An 18,364-nucleotide genomic window follows, 5' to 3' on the forward strand; every position below is an offset into this window, starting at 1 on the left:
TAGGTCACCGGAGGAGGCGGATCCACATGCTTGCCAGTACAGCGCATAAAGGAAAAATTTGGAGTAATTGATACGTCCCATGGGATAAATTTGGGAATTTGGCCGGGTGGATGGCACTTTTGGATCCGACCAACCTGCAACTACCTGCACTTAAGGCGAGGCCATGATGATTACTGTCCCAGGGTTCGGTACTCGCTTATAAATTGGGACAGGAGTAATTTGGAATGGGGGGCGGGGTGAGAGTGATGAGATGGTCGGTGAGGGGATTGGAGTGTGTGCCACAAAGTGTCTTGTGGGTGGCAGCTGTTTATTTGTCAAGGTTTTTGTGTTTTTATGTGGTTGTGAGGATGGAGATTGAATTGTGGTTGACGAGTGAGTGTGAATATGGGAAATTCACATGTAAGTAGGCCATGGCAATAACACCTTTAGTGTAATATGTGGTTGAGAAATGAATGGCAGCGGGGGAGGAAATGTTATTGTAGATTTTGTGGGTGGGGAAGGTGTGTGTCCGCAGGTACGGATCAAGCTCTGGAGGAGCCGTGACTGCGCCCCCCCCCCCCCCGCCCTCTGGCAGCCAATGGTGTCTGGAAATTGGGAGCCCATCGTTGGGGGGTCTGGTTGGGCACCCAGCGGTATGGAGACCCCTGGTGACCCGTGAGGCAATGTGAGCTTGAGGCAAAGGAGCCTGGTGTGGAGACCTTCCCGGCAGGATAACAGCGAAGGAGCTGTTTGGCTGTCACGGGGCCATGAACTGAAGGGGGGGGGGGGGGGGGGTGAAGGAGTCGAACGTCAGGCACTTGCTTTTGCTTTTGGGACTGCGGGCACCACAGCCTGAAGCACCCCCACTATCTTGCTTGTATGATACCTCCCTGCTGTGTAGTTGAGGATCACGCATATGTGTTGTGACATCTAAGCCATGGTCTTGCAGGGGGGTTGAAGTAAGTTGATGATTATTGAAATGTGTGTGACTGAGTATTGGATTTGTGTGAATGAATGGGGGAAAATCCACCGAGCCATGTCACTCGCCTGTAACACCAGGACAGGGCCCGCGGAAATTTGGGTACATTGGGATGGCTCTGCAGGTAACGTTGGGTATTGTGGCATCCACTGGGGGACGTGGTCTTTATAAATGTTTTGCATTTGAATAAGGTTTTGTGGTTAAGATAGAGTTTTTGTGTGCAGACCATTTTCTACCCACCCCAGGAGTTAGGAGCGAGGATTCCAAAAGTTGTAAATATTTGAAATGTTGCTTCATGCAACCTTCACATACACGGATTATTCTTACGAGTCCTTACGGATCGCCAACTCGTAGTCAATCACAAGCATCCGTAAATAACTCGCTGGTATCCGTAGATAACTCGTCACAACTCGCAACAACTTTTGACATGTCAAAAATCATCTTCCGTTATTTACGGAAGCTTGCGATTGACTACGAGTTGGCGATCCGTAAGGACTCGTAAGAATAATCCGTGTATGTGAAGGCACCCTAAGGGGTGTGGAACGTTAAGGAGAGAAGGTAAGTTAGCTACGGCTCGCTTCCCACAGCCCTCCTAATTTATTTCATAGGCTAATTAAGTGCGAGTCGGTAAGTGTTAAGGCTGGAACGGTAATGCCTGCAGTGAACCTTGCGGGAGCTACGGTTCCGGGGAGGGGGCTGTGTTACGTTTATCGGGGGTAGGCAATGAAATACGTTAGAGCCAGGAAGGATTGTATAGGTAGTGTGCTTTGAATGTCGCGATGAAGAAGAAGAAACCTCCATGTACCTAAGTAGGGAATCCGTTAGACCGGGTTTGTTTTTTTTTGTATGCAAGATCGAGGCTCGTGTAAGAGCTAACTGATCATAAAAAGACAAACTGACACATAAAACATATGATAAAGGGAGCGGGAGAACAAGATGGAGAGCAGGGTCATTGGGAGATCTGTGGGAGGGAGAGGGCTTGGGGGGAGGAGGCATGGGAAGCACGGGGGTGGGGGTGGGAGAGGTATAAAACACATGGACACTGCTCGGACTTCCAGGAAGGAAGTCGATATTTCAAAAAAGTGGATCTTGGGTGAATTGACGGGGGTAGAAAAGATCAAGGTTTTGGATGGGGGAAGATAAGAGATGGTGGTGAACAGCTGTTTTAAAGATCTGGAGGGAGGAGTGGGATTGAAGAGAGTGAGGAAGTTTGTGAGCAGAGAGTCTTGATTTTGGCAGTTTAACCATAAGAGGGTTGCTGGCAGATCTTGTGTGACCTGTAGGAATATTTGGGGGATAGAGCACGGAGAGAGCTGGGGGGGGGGGGGCAAGGCCAGAGAGGAGTCGGTAGAAGACAAAGACTACCAACCTGCCTGCGGTGAGTGAGCGAAAAGCCCTCAGAGTTAGCTTCATCGCGGGAGATTCCAATGATTCTGAAAGCTTTGGTTTCAACAGCGTGAAGCCGAGTTCTGTGGGAGGCAGGAGCATCGGCCCAGAAGGGAGAACAGTATTCCATTGAGCTGCGGATGAAAGCCTTGTATGTGGTGAGGAGCTCGGGTGTGCCAAGGAAGAACTTCACATGACGGAGGATGCCCAGTCGGCGACTGGCTTTGGAGGCCAGCTTGGAAATGTGGTTTTCCCAGGAAAGATCATGGCAGATAGTGAGACCCAAAAGCTTGAGTGACAGAACTTCTTGAAGAGGCTTGTTGAGAAAGTAGATTGGAAGGTTGTCCAGTCGGTCTTTTCGGAGAGACATAGTGAGAGTGTGAGATTTGTCAGGATTGAAAGACATGTTCCACTTGTTTGACCAGTCTGTGATTTTGTACAGGTCTGCAGAGAGTGAGGAGGCTGCAAACTGCCGATCTGAGGGATGGGGTATGGAGCAGCAGAGAGTGGGGTCATCAGCAAAGAGATAGAGAGAATCTTCCAGAGTCAGAGAGATCATTGATGAAGACCAGAAAAGGCACAGGGCCCAGAACACTGCCTTTGGGGACTCCAGCCTGAACAGGAAGGGGAGATGAGAGAAAACCATTCAGGGATGTCGTGTAATGTCGTATATTTGTCCCCATGGCAAGGGGTGGGGCTATGTGAATTAGGTAGGGGTTAAGGGTAAATCCCCTGCATGTAAATTGCCTCTGTGGTTTTACCCTTGTTCCTTATGACACACACCACACCAGCCATGCACTCCACACCTAAAATAAACACCAAATAAAGTGAGCGGATTCAGACATCGAACACCACCGATGGCACCGCCAGCCAAATCATCTTTGGGGACAGTGGGAGGGGCAATTTATCCCGCCCCGAAGGGTGGTGATTGGTCCGGTCGACGGAGCGATGAGATGGCACTCGCTGATTGGAGCGGACGGGTGATGTCAGATAGAAGGTTCGAGGACTGAACGAAAAGGCAAAGGAGCAGCCATTTTCTCTCTCTCAAGGCTGACATTGATAGCGAGCAGTCACACATTTGCTCGCTCTTGGTGTCCCGAGTTGATGAAAGGTGGTCACAGTTCTTGCTCTTGGCTCTGACTTCGTGGAGGTGATCGCGGGCAGACGCATTCTTTATCTCGATCCGGGCGATTGGTGTGAGCGGACGCATCCTTTCCTTGGTACATTGGTGCTGACTTCGTGGCGGCTGTGTGCGCATGAGAGACCTCATGCTTTGGGGAGCGTGGGACGAGGACGGAACGAGGCCCTGCTAGCTTCACGTTCGGAAGTTGGCAGGTGAACGAACTTCGAGCCAAGGCGTGGCTTTTCCCATGCACGGACCAGGGACCCGTTCGAGGACCGATGGGGTTCAAGGCCCGCTCAAAGCTGAGTACTGAGCAAACAAAGCAAACACACATTTATTACTTTCAGTTATTTTTTCCCTTGTGTGGTATACGAGTCCGTATGGGCGCACTCAATTTAGGATTTTGGTTTTACCGTGCATTTTACCATGTGGGAGCGATTTAATTTTAATTCTGTGTCGGTTTGATTTGATTAGTGTGGTTCGAGGACGCTCCAGTGGAATCCGTGCAGGTAAGAGCCTTGCTGCCCTCCCCCACTCCTCTTGCGTATAAAGAAGGTCCGCCATAGTTGATTGAACGCCTCGGAGTTTAATCTCGATCGGCTATTCGTCCCCAGGCGTGTTCACCCCCGGGTACACGACAATACATGTATGTATGTATGTATGTATGTATGTATGTATGTATGTATGTATGTATGTATGTATGTATGTATATACACATATACACTACATACCCTGGTGTTGGGCTAGCGGCTAGGGTGCCGGCTTAGGATCCTAGAATCCTGGGTTCGAATCCCGGTCGATTGCTGAATTAACGCCGGGGGGTTGACTCAGCCTGTCATCCTTCCTAGGTCGGCTAATTGAGTACCAGTTCACTGGTAATTCCCTGTTTGTCGTTAAAGGCGGCAAAAAGGGTTGGCGTCAGGAAGGGCATCCGGCTGTAAAACATTGCTTCAAAAAGGGGACCGAAAAACAACAACAACCACGGTTCCCGAAAAAGGCCAACCCCCGCTTTGCGGGGAAAAATGGCCTCTAAAGGTGGTTTTTTTAAATTACATATACACTACATGACCAAAAGTATGCGGACACCCCTTCTAATTAGTGGATTCGGCTGTTTCAGCCTCACCAATTGCTGACAGGTATATATCATGGAGCCAACAGCCATGCAATCTCCATTGACAAACATTGGGAGTTGAATGGGCCGTACTGAAGATCTCAGTGACTTTCAACATGGCACCGTCATAGGATGCCACCTTTCCAACAAGTCAGTTCGTCAAATTTCTTCCCTGCTAGAGCTGCCCCGGTCAACTGCAAGTGCTGTTATTTTGAAGTGGAAACGTCGAGGAACAGCAACAGCAAGGCCGCAAAGTGGTAGGCCACACAAACTCACAGAACGGGACCGCCGAGTGCTGAAGCGCGTAGCACGTAAAAATAGTCTGTCCTTGGTTGCAACACTCACCACCGAGTTCCAAACTTCCTCTGGAAGCAACGTCAGCACAGCAACTGTTCGTCGGGGGCTTCATGAAATGGGTTTCCATGGCTGAGCGGCCACACACAAGCCTAAGATCACCATTCGCAATGCCAAGCATTGGCTAGAGTGGTGTAAAACTTGCCGCCATTGGACTCTCGAACAGTGGAAACTCGTTCTCTGGAGTGATGAATCACGGTTCACCATCTGGCAGTCCTACGGAACGAATCTGGTTGTGGCGGATGCCAGGAAAACGCTACCTGCCCGAATGCATAGTGCCAACTGTAAAGTTTGGTGGTGGAGGAATAATGGACTGGGGCTGTTTTTCATGGTTCGGGCTAGGCCCCCTTAGTTCCAGTGAAGGAAAATCTTAACGCTACAGTACACAATGACATTCTAGACAAATGTGTGCTTCCAACTTTGTGGCAAGTTTGGGGAAGGCCCTTTCCTGTTTCAGCATGACAATGCCCCCGTTTACAAAGCGAAGTCCATAGAGAAATGGTTTGTCGAGATCGGTGTGGAAGAGGAGCTTGACTGGCCTGCACAGAACCCTGACCTCAACCCCATCGGACACCTTTGGGATGAATTGGAACATCGACGGCAAGCCAGGCCTCATCGCCCAAAATCAGTGCCCGACCTCACTAATGCTCTTGTGGCTGAATGGAAGCCAATTCCCGGAGCAATGTTCCCACATCAAAGGGAAAGCCTTCCCAGAAGAGTGGAGGCTGTTATAGCAGCAAGGGGGGGGGGGGGGGGGGGGGGGGAAACCAACTCCATATTAAAGCCCATGATGTTGGAATGAGATGTGTGATGTTCAGGTGTCCACATACTTTTGGTCATGTGGTGTATGTATATACACTACCGGTCAAAAGTTTTAGAACACCTCAATTTTTCCAGTTTTTATTGAAATTTAAGCAATTCAAGTCCAGTGACTAACCTGAAATGGTACAAAGGTAAGCAGTAAACTGCTCGAGGTAAAAAAAAAAAGTTTAGGTTAGCAAAAACGGGAAAATAATGTAAATTGCACAGATATATTGTAAAAAAGGGCTTCTTCAAGGAACAAGTAATGGGTTAACAACTTACAGCTGTTCTGCAGCAATGTAAGTAAATTAAGCCTTGAAAGTTGATGTAAATAATTCCTACAGGTGTTCCAACCTCTTCTGATTACTTGATTACAAACCCCCTGTCTATATAAAAGCAGTATTGGAACAGACTGTTATTACACCCTCTGAAGCATTATTTGGACAATATTGCACTGCAGGAAGTAGTATATTGGAAACTGGAGGAAACTCTGACAGGAAGAGGTCTGGCAGACCCAAAGGCACAACAGAATCAGAAGACAAGTTTCTGAGAGTCAACAGCTTGCATGATAGGCGGCTCACAGGACAACAGCTTCAAGCACAGCTTAACACTGGTCGAAGTAAGCAAGTCTCAGTTTCAACTGTGAAGAGAAGACTACGAGCTGCAAGTTTGACAGGTCGAGTGGCAGTAAAGCCTCTGTCACACATAGGCGGATTTGTCGGCGACTACTGGCGACTGAAAAAATCGCCACCACCCGCCGACAATCGTAATGAAACCATAATGGACGGTCTTCTGTAGTCGTGGTTATCCTCCCCAGGTCTGCTGCAGTCGGCAAGAGCCGCAAAGGGGCCAAATATTTTTTTAAATGTTTAAAAACGGCGCGCTCGGTCGTCCTCAAAAAGAATCCGCCATGCTGTCGTGATGGAACCGCCATGCTGTCGTCGGTATCCGTAATAAGACCGTAAAGCTTCTTCTTCTTGGGAAAACCACATTTCCAAACTGGCCTCCAAAGCCAGTTCGCCGACTGGGCATCCTCCGTCGTGCGAAGTCCTTCCTCGGCACACCTGAGCTCCTCACCACATACAAGGCTTTCATCCGCAGCTCAATGGAATACTGTTCTCCCCTATGGGCTGGTGCTCCTGCCTCACACCTGGCTCGGCTTCACGCTGTTGAATCCAAAGCTTTCAAAATCATTGGAATCTCCCGCGATGAAGCTATCTCTGAGGGCCTTTCACTCACTCACCGCAGGCAGGTAGGTGGTCTTTCTGTCTTCTACCGACTCCTCTCCGGCCTTGCTCCCCCAGCTCTCTCTGTGCTCTGTCCCCCAAATATTCCTACGGGTCGCACAAGATCTGCCAGCAACCCTCTGATGGTTAAACTGCCGAAATCTCGGCTCTCTGCTCACCTTCACTCTTTCATTCCTCTTTTCTCCCGCCTGTGGAACAAACTCCCACACTCCCTTCAATCCCTCTCCTCCCTCCAGGTCTTTAAAACAGCTGTTCACCACCATCTCTTATCTTCCCCCATCCATAACCTTGATCTTTTCTACCCCCACTAATTCACCCCAGATCCACCTTGTTTGAAATTCCAACTTCTTTCCTGGAAATCCTGGCAATGTCCATATGTTTATACCTCTCCCACCCCCCCCCCCCCCCTTCACATGCCTCCCCCCCAAAGCCCTCTCCCTCCCACAGATCTCTCGATGTCTCCATGTCTCTCGGTCCCTGCTCTCAAATGTTGTGTTTGTGTCCTTGCCCCTCTCTCCCCATCTTGTCTACCGCTCCCGATGTTATTTGTTTTATGTGTCTGTTTGTCTTTCTGTGTGATTAATGTTCGCTCTTTCACGAGCCTCGATCTTGTATACAAAAAGAAAAAAAAAAAAGAAAAAAAAAAGCGGCCGCAACCCAGTCGCTCATAGTCTTCCGCAATCGCCCCAGCATCGCCCCACCAGCTAGCACGGCAGAGATGCGAATGCCATACGGCCTTCCTGCGGCATCTTCCCGACTACGGGCTGACACTGTTACGGCTGCATATCGAGTACAGAAGAACTGTCACGTCTCCCCTGCGGCTATGGGAGACTGACGACGACAGCAGTAGGACTAGTGGCGGCCGAGTTACGGCCATTGGCGACAGAGCTACAACTGCCTGGCGACTGCATTACGACATACCACGATTTTCTGGCCAGGTATAAATAGGGGTGGACATTTCAGCTAACTGCAGTATGTTCTATGGTCAAGGTCTACCAAGGGTCTCTCTACCAACATCTATCATGGATGATGAACATAGGATGAAGCTGGTCCTTCTGAATGACTTGGCAGCACTGGACCAAGATATTGCTGCGAATGACCTACTGCTGGCTCATGCTGAGCTCCATTCCATGGCAAGACAGGATGGTGTGAGGGTCTCCGTGCAGTGAGGTCCTGTGGTGCCGACAAGGATATGGCTTTATTGTTTGGACTTGGGACTTTTGGGAACTTTATTTTTGGGACTTTGGTCCTTTGGAAACTTTATTTATGGGACTTGGGACCAGTGGAAATAATTTGTTGGACTTTATTTCCATTCTCTCTCCCTGCAGAAAAGTTTGATTATTACATTACAATGATACATCTTTATTAACTTTCTTATTGTACATCAAACATCTTTATGCTTCATGTCATACATCATTGAAATGAATAAAGTGAAATGTAAAATAGAGAAATAAAGATAAAAAAAAAAAATGCAAAATAGAAACACTGTAACGGTAGCTTTAGCCGTCTGATGAGTGCCTGTAGCGAGGACGAAACAGTGATTTTTGAAATTTATATTTAATACAAACAAATTTATTTGTTCATATTAAATACAAATTTGTTCATAGCACAAGTATCCAATAATTAATCACAATGTTCATAGCACAAGTATCCAATAGCACAGCACAAGTATCCAATATCACAAATATCCACAAGTAATCACTAATGTGTCAATAATCCTGACTGCCAGAGTCATCGTCATCGTCAGCTGGTGGCAGGTTCGGTGTAGACATCGTCTCTTGATGTGTGAATCATGTATGAATGATTGTGTGTGATCACACAATCATCATGTGTGAATCGTCTCCAATCGCCGGCGGTCTTATTGCAGTCTTGCGGACGTCGGAGTAAACCGCCATCCGGGCCCAATGCAGTCGCCGCGATCCGCCATCAGTCGTAATCTAGCCGCCAGACTGTCGCCACGCTGCCGCCGTGCATCCGCAATGCAGTCGTCGTCGATCTTCAACAGTCGCCATCCCACTCGGGGCGAGGTCAGTGCTTCGTCGCAATGTGGCCGCCTGCAGTCGCCATACTGCCGCCTGACCATATTTGACCGCCCAAAATCGCCAGTAGTCACCGAAAAATCTTGATCGCCGGCAGTCGCCAGTATTCGCCAAAATATCCGCCTATGTGTGACAGGGGCTTAAGAAAGCCATTGCTAAGATGGCAAAATAAGAAAAAGAGGCTTGCCAGTTGCCTGGGCCATGAAATACCGCCAGTGGACTACTGAAGACTGGAAGAAGGTCTTATGGACCGATGAATCAAAATTTGAAATCTTTGGTTCATCACGCAGGATTTTGTACGCCGTCGAGTAGGCATAAGGATGGTTCCTCAGTGTGACACCAACTGTCAAACATGGAGGAGGAAGCGTGATGGTCTGGGGCTCTTTTGCTGGATCCAGAGTCGGCGACTTGCACAGAGTGACTGGCACCCTGAACCAAAAGGGCTACCACAGCATTTTGCAGCGCCATGCAATACCCTCTGGTATACGCCTAGTTGGTCAGGGGTTCATCCTACAGCAAGATAATGACCCTAAACACACCTCCAGGCAATGTCAAAACTACCTTCAAGGAAAAGAACAAGACAGTAGGCTTCAAATCATGGAATGGCCAGGACAGTCTCCAGACTTAAACCCCATCAAGCTGGTTTGGGATGAACTGGACAGAAGGGTGAAAGCAAAGCAACCAACAACTACAACGCATTTGTGGGAACTTCTGCAACAGTGTTGGGAAGAACTTCCCGAACAATATTTGATTTCCATTGTAGAAAGGATTCCTTCCACCACGGTAAACCCTCGTCCCTCTATACAAGGGGAAAGGTGATCCTCTGGACTGTGGCTCGTATCGAGCGACAAAGTTATTGGAGCATGGAATGAAGGTATTGGAAAGGGTGTTGGAGAGGAGGATAAGGAAGAAAGTGAAGATTGATGAAATGTAGTTTGGATTTATGCCAGGAAGAGGAACGACAGACGCACTTTTTATTGTGAGGCAGTTGCAGGAGAAGTACATGGAGAAGAGGAAGAAGTTGTTTCTTGGGTTTGTTGATCTGGAGAAAGCATTCGATAGGGTTCCACGTGAAGTAGTGACATGGGCATTGAGGAGGTTAGGAGTGGAGGAATGGTTGATCAGAGTAGTGATGACAATGTACAAAAGAGCGCGCACAGCTGTAATGACGAAGGACGGGAACAGTGGTGAGTTTGAGGTGAAGGTGGGAGTGCATCAAGGGGTCGGTACTAAGTCCACTACTATTTGTAGCTGTGATGGAGGTGCTGGCTCTGAACGTAACAGAGGGTTTACCGTGGGAGTTGTTGTATGCAGATGATCTGGTGTTGATTGCAGAAAGTATGGATGGACTGAAGGAGAAGATGAACAAGTGGAAGGAATGTATGGAGACAAAAGGTCTGAAGGTGAATATCGGAAAAATGAAGATGATGGCAAGTGGCAAAGCATGTGGTGAGGTGGAAAGAACTAGGAAGCGGCCGTGTGCTGTGTGCAGGAAGGGTGTCGGAGTGAATTCCATTCAATGTAAAATGTGCGCTGAGTGGGTTCATCAAAAATGTCGTGGTTTGAGAGGGTCATTAACCAGTGTGGCAGCTACATTCAAGTGTAAGGTGTACACAGAGGGAGCTGCAGATGGAGGAAATGTTGAGTTGAATCTTGGAGACGGCGTGAAGCTGGAAGGTGTGAAAACATTTTGTTACCTAGGAGACATGCTGAATGGAGAAGGTGGATCAGACTCGGCAACGGTTGCTCGAGTGAGATGTGCATGGAAGAAGTTTCGGGAACTGAGTGGCGTGCTGATGAGGAGGGGAGTGTCGTGGAAGGTGAAGGGAAAGGTGTATGCTGCATGTGTGAGAAGTGTTATGATTTATGGGAGTGAGACATGGGTAATGAACGTAGAGCAGCAACGAAGGGTGGAAAGGGTGGAAATGCGAATGGTTCCGTGGATGTGCGGAGTATCGTTGAGAGAGAGGAAGACAAATGATGAATTGCGAAAGATGATGGGAATAGAGCCTGTGATGGATGCTGTGAAGAGAAACAGGTTGAGATGGTTTGGTCATATGTTGAGGAAGGATGAAAGTGACTGGTTGAGAAGAGTGATGGAAATGAATGTAGAAGGAAGTAGAGCACGGGGAAGACCGAGAAAGACTTGGCTAAAGATGGTCGAAGAAGAAATGCGGGCAAGGGGGTTAACAAGGGGAGATGCAGAAAATAGGGCAAAATGGAGAAGATCGTCATGGGAACCCGCAAGGCTAACCCCCGCTTTTGCAGGGAAAATGGCCTTAAAATGCCTGTTGGTTGTCTGTTGGTTGTCGAAAGGATGCCACGAGTGTGTTCGGCGGTTATATCTGCAAAAGGTGGCTTCTTTGCCGATTCAAAAATTTAAATTAAATTTTGTTAAACAAAATGATTCTATGATTTCTTTTTTATCTCCAATTGTTTATTTGTTCTATGCTTAATTTCAGAGTACATTGAGACATTAAACTGCGTAAATTTCAACAAAAACTGGAAAAATTGAGGTGTTCTAAAGCTTTTGACCGGTAGTGTGTATGCCTGCTGGCCTGGTTGTGTATCGGGACTGTGTGGATGTCACAACACCCAACCAGGGGATGAATTTGAAGTGGTGCAGCACCAGGGCGGTGGTGCAGAGCAACAGGGGGTAGAGTTATTGGGGGTCCGTGTGGTGGAGCCGGACAGGGTATTTATTGATGAAAACCTGTCGGGGCCAGAAATAGTTTGGTGTAATGATGGTGATGATGAGCATGATGTGATTCAGCAGCTGGGGATCTGGGACAGTCCCATGGAGGACGAGGTTGACCAGGCCCAAAGGAGGTTGGGTGAGGAGGTGAGTCGGTCCGAGGAGGAGGTTGGAATGACCAAGGGGACCCTCACCGTGCTCACTGATTTGGCAACGGAGGCTCTGAAATTGAATGACCAGTTGGGGGAGTGTGTTGGCTCCGGGCTGGATTCGGACATTGGAGGATCGTGAGATCGAGCCTCTGGAGATTTGGTCCCCGTAGGGAATTTGGACCAGCTGCAGGGAGCAGCGGAACAACCCAAGGGAGTCGTCACCTGCAGCTGTGGTTTGGCAGTGGGAATGAAAATTTGTCGAAGGAAATCTAAAATAAGATTTAAATGGGAGTTTGATTTGGAGCAGCCTTGGTTGGAGTTGGTCCCCGGGCTGCGGGATTTGGACATGGAGAGGTCATTGGGGATGGCCTCGGGGAAAAGTTGCCCCTTTCAAAATTTGGGGATGCCAGCCAGCTAGGGGGCTGTGCTGGCGAGATTTGGACGTGGGGTCCAGCCATGGGTGGCATGGTACGACCTGGGCCCCATGGGGGGTCTGGTGGAGTGTGGCGTCCCTTGTCCAGCGGGGCGCCGTCTGGGCGTGTGGCTCGAGCCAGCAGGGTCAACCGGACCCTGGTGGGGGTTAAGACCTCCAGGGGGGTCTGAGGTGGTTTCTCAAGCCTGGGATGGCAAATATTGAGGACCACTAGGGGGAGGTGTTGTGGGTCGCGCTTTGGTGGTGGCACTGCGGACGGCCAATTTGGGCCTGATGTAGTGACCGCCCGGGCAGGCGGCCTGACACCCTCCTCCTGAGACTCTGGGACAGCCAGCATGTGGTGACCTGACATGCTGTGCTATGGACACGGGTCAATCCGCATGGACAGGGATGGAGATAGCCTGCCGGACAACCATTGGGGCATCTGTGGAACGTGATGGTGCGAGACCGAGAGTGACCTTCCACAGATGCTCCGTTATGATTTATGGACTCTCGGTTTGGGAAGAGAGCCATGGGGATGTGAATCGGGAGATGGGTAACATGCCGAGCATATGGGCCATGCTCGGCTGGCATGTGTATGGCAAAGCATCTTTCTTTGGTGAGTTAGTAAAATGTGAAAAATGTTTGGCATGGGTAATCTGTGGGTTAGATGCAAATTTAAGGGTGAATTTTGTGAAGAGAAATGGTGGACACCGTTTTGTGACACCATTATTGATCCAGGTGTGTAGACCAAAGTGTTGGAGGCTGTGATAAAATTGATAGGGTAGCAAGCCACAGCCTTCAACTGGTTATGGGGGCGACTGTGCTGATATTTGGGACGCGGGGTCATGGGGATGTAGTTGGGTGGTCTGAGGGTCAACGTGGTGCTATGGGTGTCCGAGGGTGTGGACCATGTCTTCTGGGTGGGTCTCCTGGTGGAGCATGGCTGTCGACTGGACCTTGGTGTGGTCAAGTGTGGGTGAGCACTGGGGGGCTGCGGTTCTGTGGACTGGGGGACAAGAAGGCGGCGTAGGTGACGTGAGGGAAATGCCACGCACTGCGACCGTCTCCCCCAGGGCCGAGGTTGTGTGTGCGGTAGTGTGTGTTGTGGCAGCAGGTGCTCACCACATTGGCCAGCTGGGGCTGGTGCAGCCGTGTTCCTCGCAGGGGGGCTGAAGGATGGATGGTGAGTCGCACCCTTATGGACACTCATGGGCCATGTTGGCGTTTTGACCGCTCACCTTGTCCCGATGACCCTTGCACGGTATAGTCAGGTTCACTATGTTTTTTCGTTCAAAATTTTGGTAGATTAGCAAAACTATACATTTCTGGAATACTCAGAGCATGAGGAATCCAAAAATTAATGTTTACATTTGCATAGACACCTTTGCGAAAATGACCCTCAGGACAGTGATGAAGATCTGTAAAAGCATATTCCTGAATGGTGTAGACCTAGTAGATCCTGTGTATAGGACTTATAGTTCGATCTGATACTAACAAGGCTGCTTTCTTGCTTTATAAACCCATACCTATAACTTCAAAGGGCTTGCAATATCATGTATTATGTAATACAGTTATATCACAAATATAAAGACAATGGTTTTCAATTACCTTTGTTTGCTGCTTTTCTATAATCCTGAGCACTATTTTGAGGCCTTTATTGGATTCCTTGACCCAGAAAACATAGGATTAGCATATTTAATTAAGTTTCTAGGTTGACTAGAAGCCGAGATAGCGCAAAATATGTATTTTATGGCGGCCATTTTGAAAATCCAAAATGGCGGCCATGCAGGTGTCTGTGCAAATACCAACATTGATTTTCGGATTCTCCATGCTCCGATGATTCCAAAAATGTACAGGTTTGCTAATCTCACAAAATGTTGAACGAAATTATATTTGTTAACATAGTGAACCTGACTAGTAGAGGAGCAGAGCTGTCGTGGCCACTGGTAGTTGTGTCGTGATGATCACCGTTGGATGCGGATCCACATACCTGCCAGTGTAGTGGGGACAAAAGAGAAATTTGGAGAAATTTGATTGGCCCAAAGGATAAATTTTGGGATTTTGTGGGTGGATGGCACTTTGGACTTGACCAACCAGAAGTTACCTGTACATCAAGGTAGAGGTAAGGCCTTGATAGTTACTGTCCCAGGCTTCAGGAGTTGCTTATGGAAATTTTGGGGACATGTAATTTGGAGTTGGGAGGCGGGTGAGAGTGATGACATGGCCGGTGAGGGGGATGGGAATGGGGGCCACACAGAGTCTTGTGGGTGGCGTTTGTGTTAGTGTTGTGGTTATGTGTTTTGATGTGGTCGTGAGAGTGGAAACTGAGGATGAGTGGTGTTTATTGTGTTGAAAATGGAAATGTAATGATTTGAAGTGTGAAAGGGATTTCACATGTAGCAGGCCATGGCAACTTTTTGTAACACCTTTTGGTACCATCTTCTCTTAATTGTGCTGAGTTGTGTTGAGAATTGAATGGCAGCGGGGGAGGAAATGTGTTTTGGGATCTTGTGGGTGGGGAAGGTGTGTGTGTCCGCAGGTACGGATCAAGCTCTGAGGAGCGATGCCTGCGGCCCCCCTCTGCGGCAATTACCCCTGGCAGCCAGTGGTATCTGGAATTGGAGCTCGTCGGTATAGGGTCTGGTTGGGCGCAGTGGGGTAACGGAGATACCCGGTGACCCGTGTAGCTGCGCGGCAGCAGGAGGCAATGGAGCCTGGTGTGTGGGTACCCTCACCGGTGAGGTAACGGCGGAAAGGGGCTGTTGGACTGTCACGGGGCCAAGAGGTAAAGGGGGGGGTACTGCGGTAAAGGGGGGGGGGTTCTCGGTACTGCGGGCACCACAGCCTGAAGCGCCCCCACCATCTTTTTGTGCGGTACCTCCCCGCTGCCTAGTTGAGGAATGCACACATGGATATGACATCAATGCCATGGTCCTGCAGGGGGGTGAAATAAGTGCTTGTTGACTTTTGAAATGCCTTGATGATTGACGGAATGAGTATGTGTGGATAAGGGGTTTGTGTTGCATGAATGTGGGCGAAATCCACCGAGCCATGTCACTCACCTGTAACATCTGAACAGGGCCCGCGGAAATTTAGGGGCGCATTGGGGATGGCCCCGCAGGTAAGGTTGTGTCTTGTGGCATCCACCGGGGGACGCGGTCTGTAGACCGGGGTATGTACAAATGTTATAGAGTTTTGGAAGTTTTGAATTTTTGAACAAGGCTAAGGTTTGTGGTTAAGGTAGATTTTTGAGTGTTGTTTGTTTCCTCCCTCTGCGGGAACAAAGAAGAAAATGTAAATACATGAATGCATGATTGTTAAGGGGTTTAGAATGTTAAGGAAGTGTAGGTAAGTAGTCCGGCTCACTTCCCACAGCCCTCCTGATTTATTTCATAGGTTAATTAAGTGTGTGACAGTAAGCGTTAAGACTGGGATGGTAGCGCCTGCAGTGAACGTTGCAGGAGCTACGGTTCCGGGGGGGGGGGGGGGGTGTGGGGGGGGGGGCTGTATTATGTCGATGTGGTAGTGATATGTAGAGCAGCTAGATCTGAGTAGGTAACATGCTTCGAGATGTCGCGATAGCTCGAACCCACTATGTACCTTTAAGTTAGTATGTGTAGGCGTTTGTCGGGTTAAGATGCATACTTGTGAATCTACCATGAGGTTCGAGTGATAAGTAGTTTAGGGATTAAGAATAAACCCCTGTGTGTCCACACCTGGTCAGCCAAACCTTTGTCTCTTTTGGCACTGCACACCACTTAGACACGTAGGTAGGACCTTTAGTACAACACTAAATAACGCCCTCCCCTGACATGACTTAGGAAGGAAACCAGGCCAGGACACCACCGCATGGCCGCCGCCATTTACACCTCCGACAGGCCTATCCACATCGAGTGCCACGTGCTATGACCACACCACAGGCCTGTGATTCGGTGGAGGCCACTGATTGGGCGGCGCGCTAGGGCTGACGTCACCGCCGCGGAGTGATACGGGGGGCGGCAGGACTTTTGGAGAGTGAGTGAGTTGGCAAGCAGAGATCAGCGAGGGCCGAACGCGATTGTGGAGTCTGGCAGTGGGTCTTGTGCCGAGTGAGTCTTGAGAGTGAGTAGAGTTGGTTCGAGAGAGTGAGGAGTTGGCCAGCAGTGGAGTTCGGACAGGGAGAGAATTGTGAGAGTTGCTTCGTTGGCTTGAATTTGGCTCGAAGCGGCACTTGGCGTGCAGTGGACTCGCGCTCTCTTCCCCCCTTTGCCGTTCTTCATCGTTCTGTGTTCGAACTCGAGTTGAGGGTCGACATTGTGTGGAGCTCGTGGGCCTGCGTTGGACGTGTGGTGCTTGTTGCACGGATCTCGTGGGCAGCGAGAGAATCGGAGCTTGGAGCGAGGCCTGGTGGCATGCGAGCGGGGCCGTGTTACACGCAAGACTACAGACAGATAAGACTGCACACTACATTACCTTTCCCAATTACACGACGAACGTTTCTTTTATTAATTCCATTCCTCGTCTTGTTTCTGAAGTCGGTGTGTGGGATCCCAATTTAGTTACCTTATTTTATTATCGGCGCGTATTTTCCTGTCCTTGCTTTTATTTGTAATAAACCCTTGTATTATTTTCAATTCCCCGTTACACCTGTGCCCGCTTGAGTTAATCCCCTTACAGGACCGGAGCTACGTCGGTGCGCTGAAGGTAAGCTTTTGCCACAGCCTCCATTTTTCTTCTTCCTCCCGTGCGACATAAAGTACAATCCGTGTTTGGGTAGTTGCCTCCGAATAAGACCGCTTAGGCTATCCGCGACTCTAGTGTTAACCGGAGTTGTGCGACAATACACACACACACACACACACACACACACACACACACACACACACACACACACACACACACACACACACACACACACACACACACACACACACACACACACACATACACACACACACACACACACACACACACACACACATATTTTTATATATATATATTTTATATATATATATATTTTATATATATATATATATATATATATTTTATATATATATATATATATTTTTTTATATATATATATATATATATATATATATATATTTTATATATATATATATATATATATATATATATATACAGTGGAACCTTGACTTACGAGTTTAATCCGTTCCGTGACCGAGCTCGTAACTCAAATTGCTCGTATCTCAAATCAAATTTCCCCATTGAAATGCATTGAAATGCTATTAATCCGTTCCAGCCCGCCAAAAACCACACCAATTTTTTTTTTTAATATACAGTATATATAAAAATATCTCGCGCTTTATATTTCACCTGTATGCAGCATACAAGTTGGCAGGATGGCCTGGACTGGAGGTACGCACACTTGACTCTAAAGTCTAAACTGTCCAGCCTGGGTTTGAATCCCGACCCAGCTATAACCTGTCATGGGTGAATCACAGGCAGGGTGATTCATCAATGTGTGTACCGCTAAACTGGGCGCCCCGTTTGCGTCCCATTAGTTGTTGGATGTTAAGGATCTCACCGTGTTTTCCACAAAGAGAAGGCGAGCTATCGCCGGCACTCTGAACAAGGTGACGGCAGAGATACTGTACTTGCACGGCATGATAACCACGTGTCGCACGATCTCTTGTCATGGTCCACAAGATTATCACAGAGAGGTGCAGCTTCCAGCGTTTCGAGATCTGATCCAGGCCTATCCAACGAGACCGGTCCCAGCGTTCTAGGCCCGGTGGTTGTCTCAGACGGACCCGACAACGGCAGTGTTCGTTTTAACTCGATTCGATTCGAGCGCCGACGTGCCGGCGAACAAAACCGGTCATATCTTTTGAACGCGTGGCTCGATTTTTACAAAATAAACTTTTTCTTGAAGGTCTGAACCGTGCGCTCAAAACGATACCGAGTTTGACCCTGAGAGAGCCGTTTTGCGCCGGCAAAGGCGCCTTGTGTGACGTGAGGACCACGTCGTGCTGCATAGATTATCATAAATTATCATATCATTATCGGCGGCGTTATATATCATTAGCGCTATACGACAGAGATACTGTACTTGAACGGCAAGATAACCACGTGACCGGGTGGCG

At 48.6% G+C, this 18,364-nt stretch overlaps 1 protein-coding gene across 4 annotated transcripts in view; it reads right to left on the reverse strand.

Moving 5' to 3' along the window:
• BEND7 (BEN domain containing 7) overlaps positions 1 to 18,364 on the reverse strand; it is a 187,900-nt gene that overhangs the window by 27,880 nt on the left and 141,656 nt on the right. The gene's annotated exons all lie outside the window — the stretch shown is intronic.

The sequence above is a fragment of the Myxine glutinosa genome, chromosome 4, assembly GCF_964187855.1.
Source record: "Myxine glutinosa chromosome 4, kmMyxGlut1.1, whole genome shotgun sequence".
In the NCBI taxonomy this organism is placed as follows: domain Eukaryota; kingdom Metazoa; phylum Chordata; class Myxini; order Myxiniformes; family Myxinidae; genus Myxine; species Myxine glutinosa.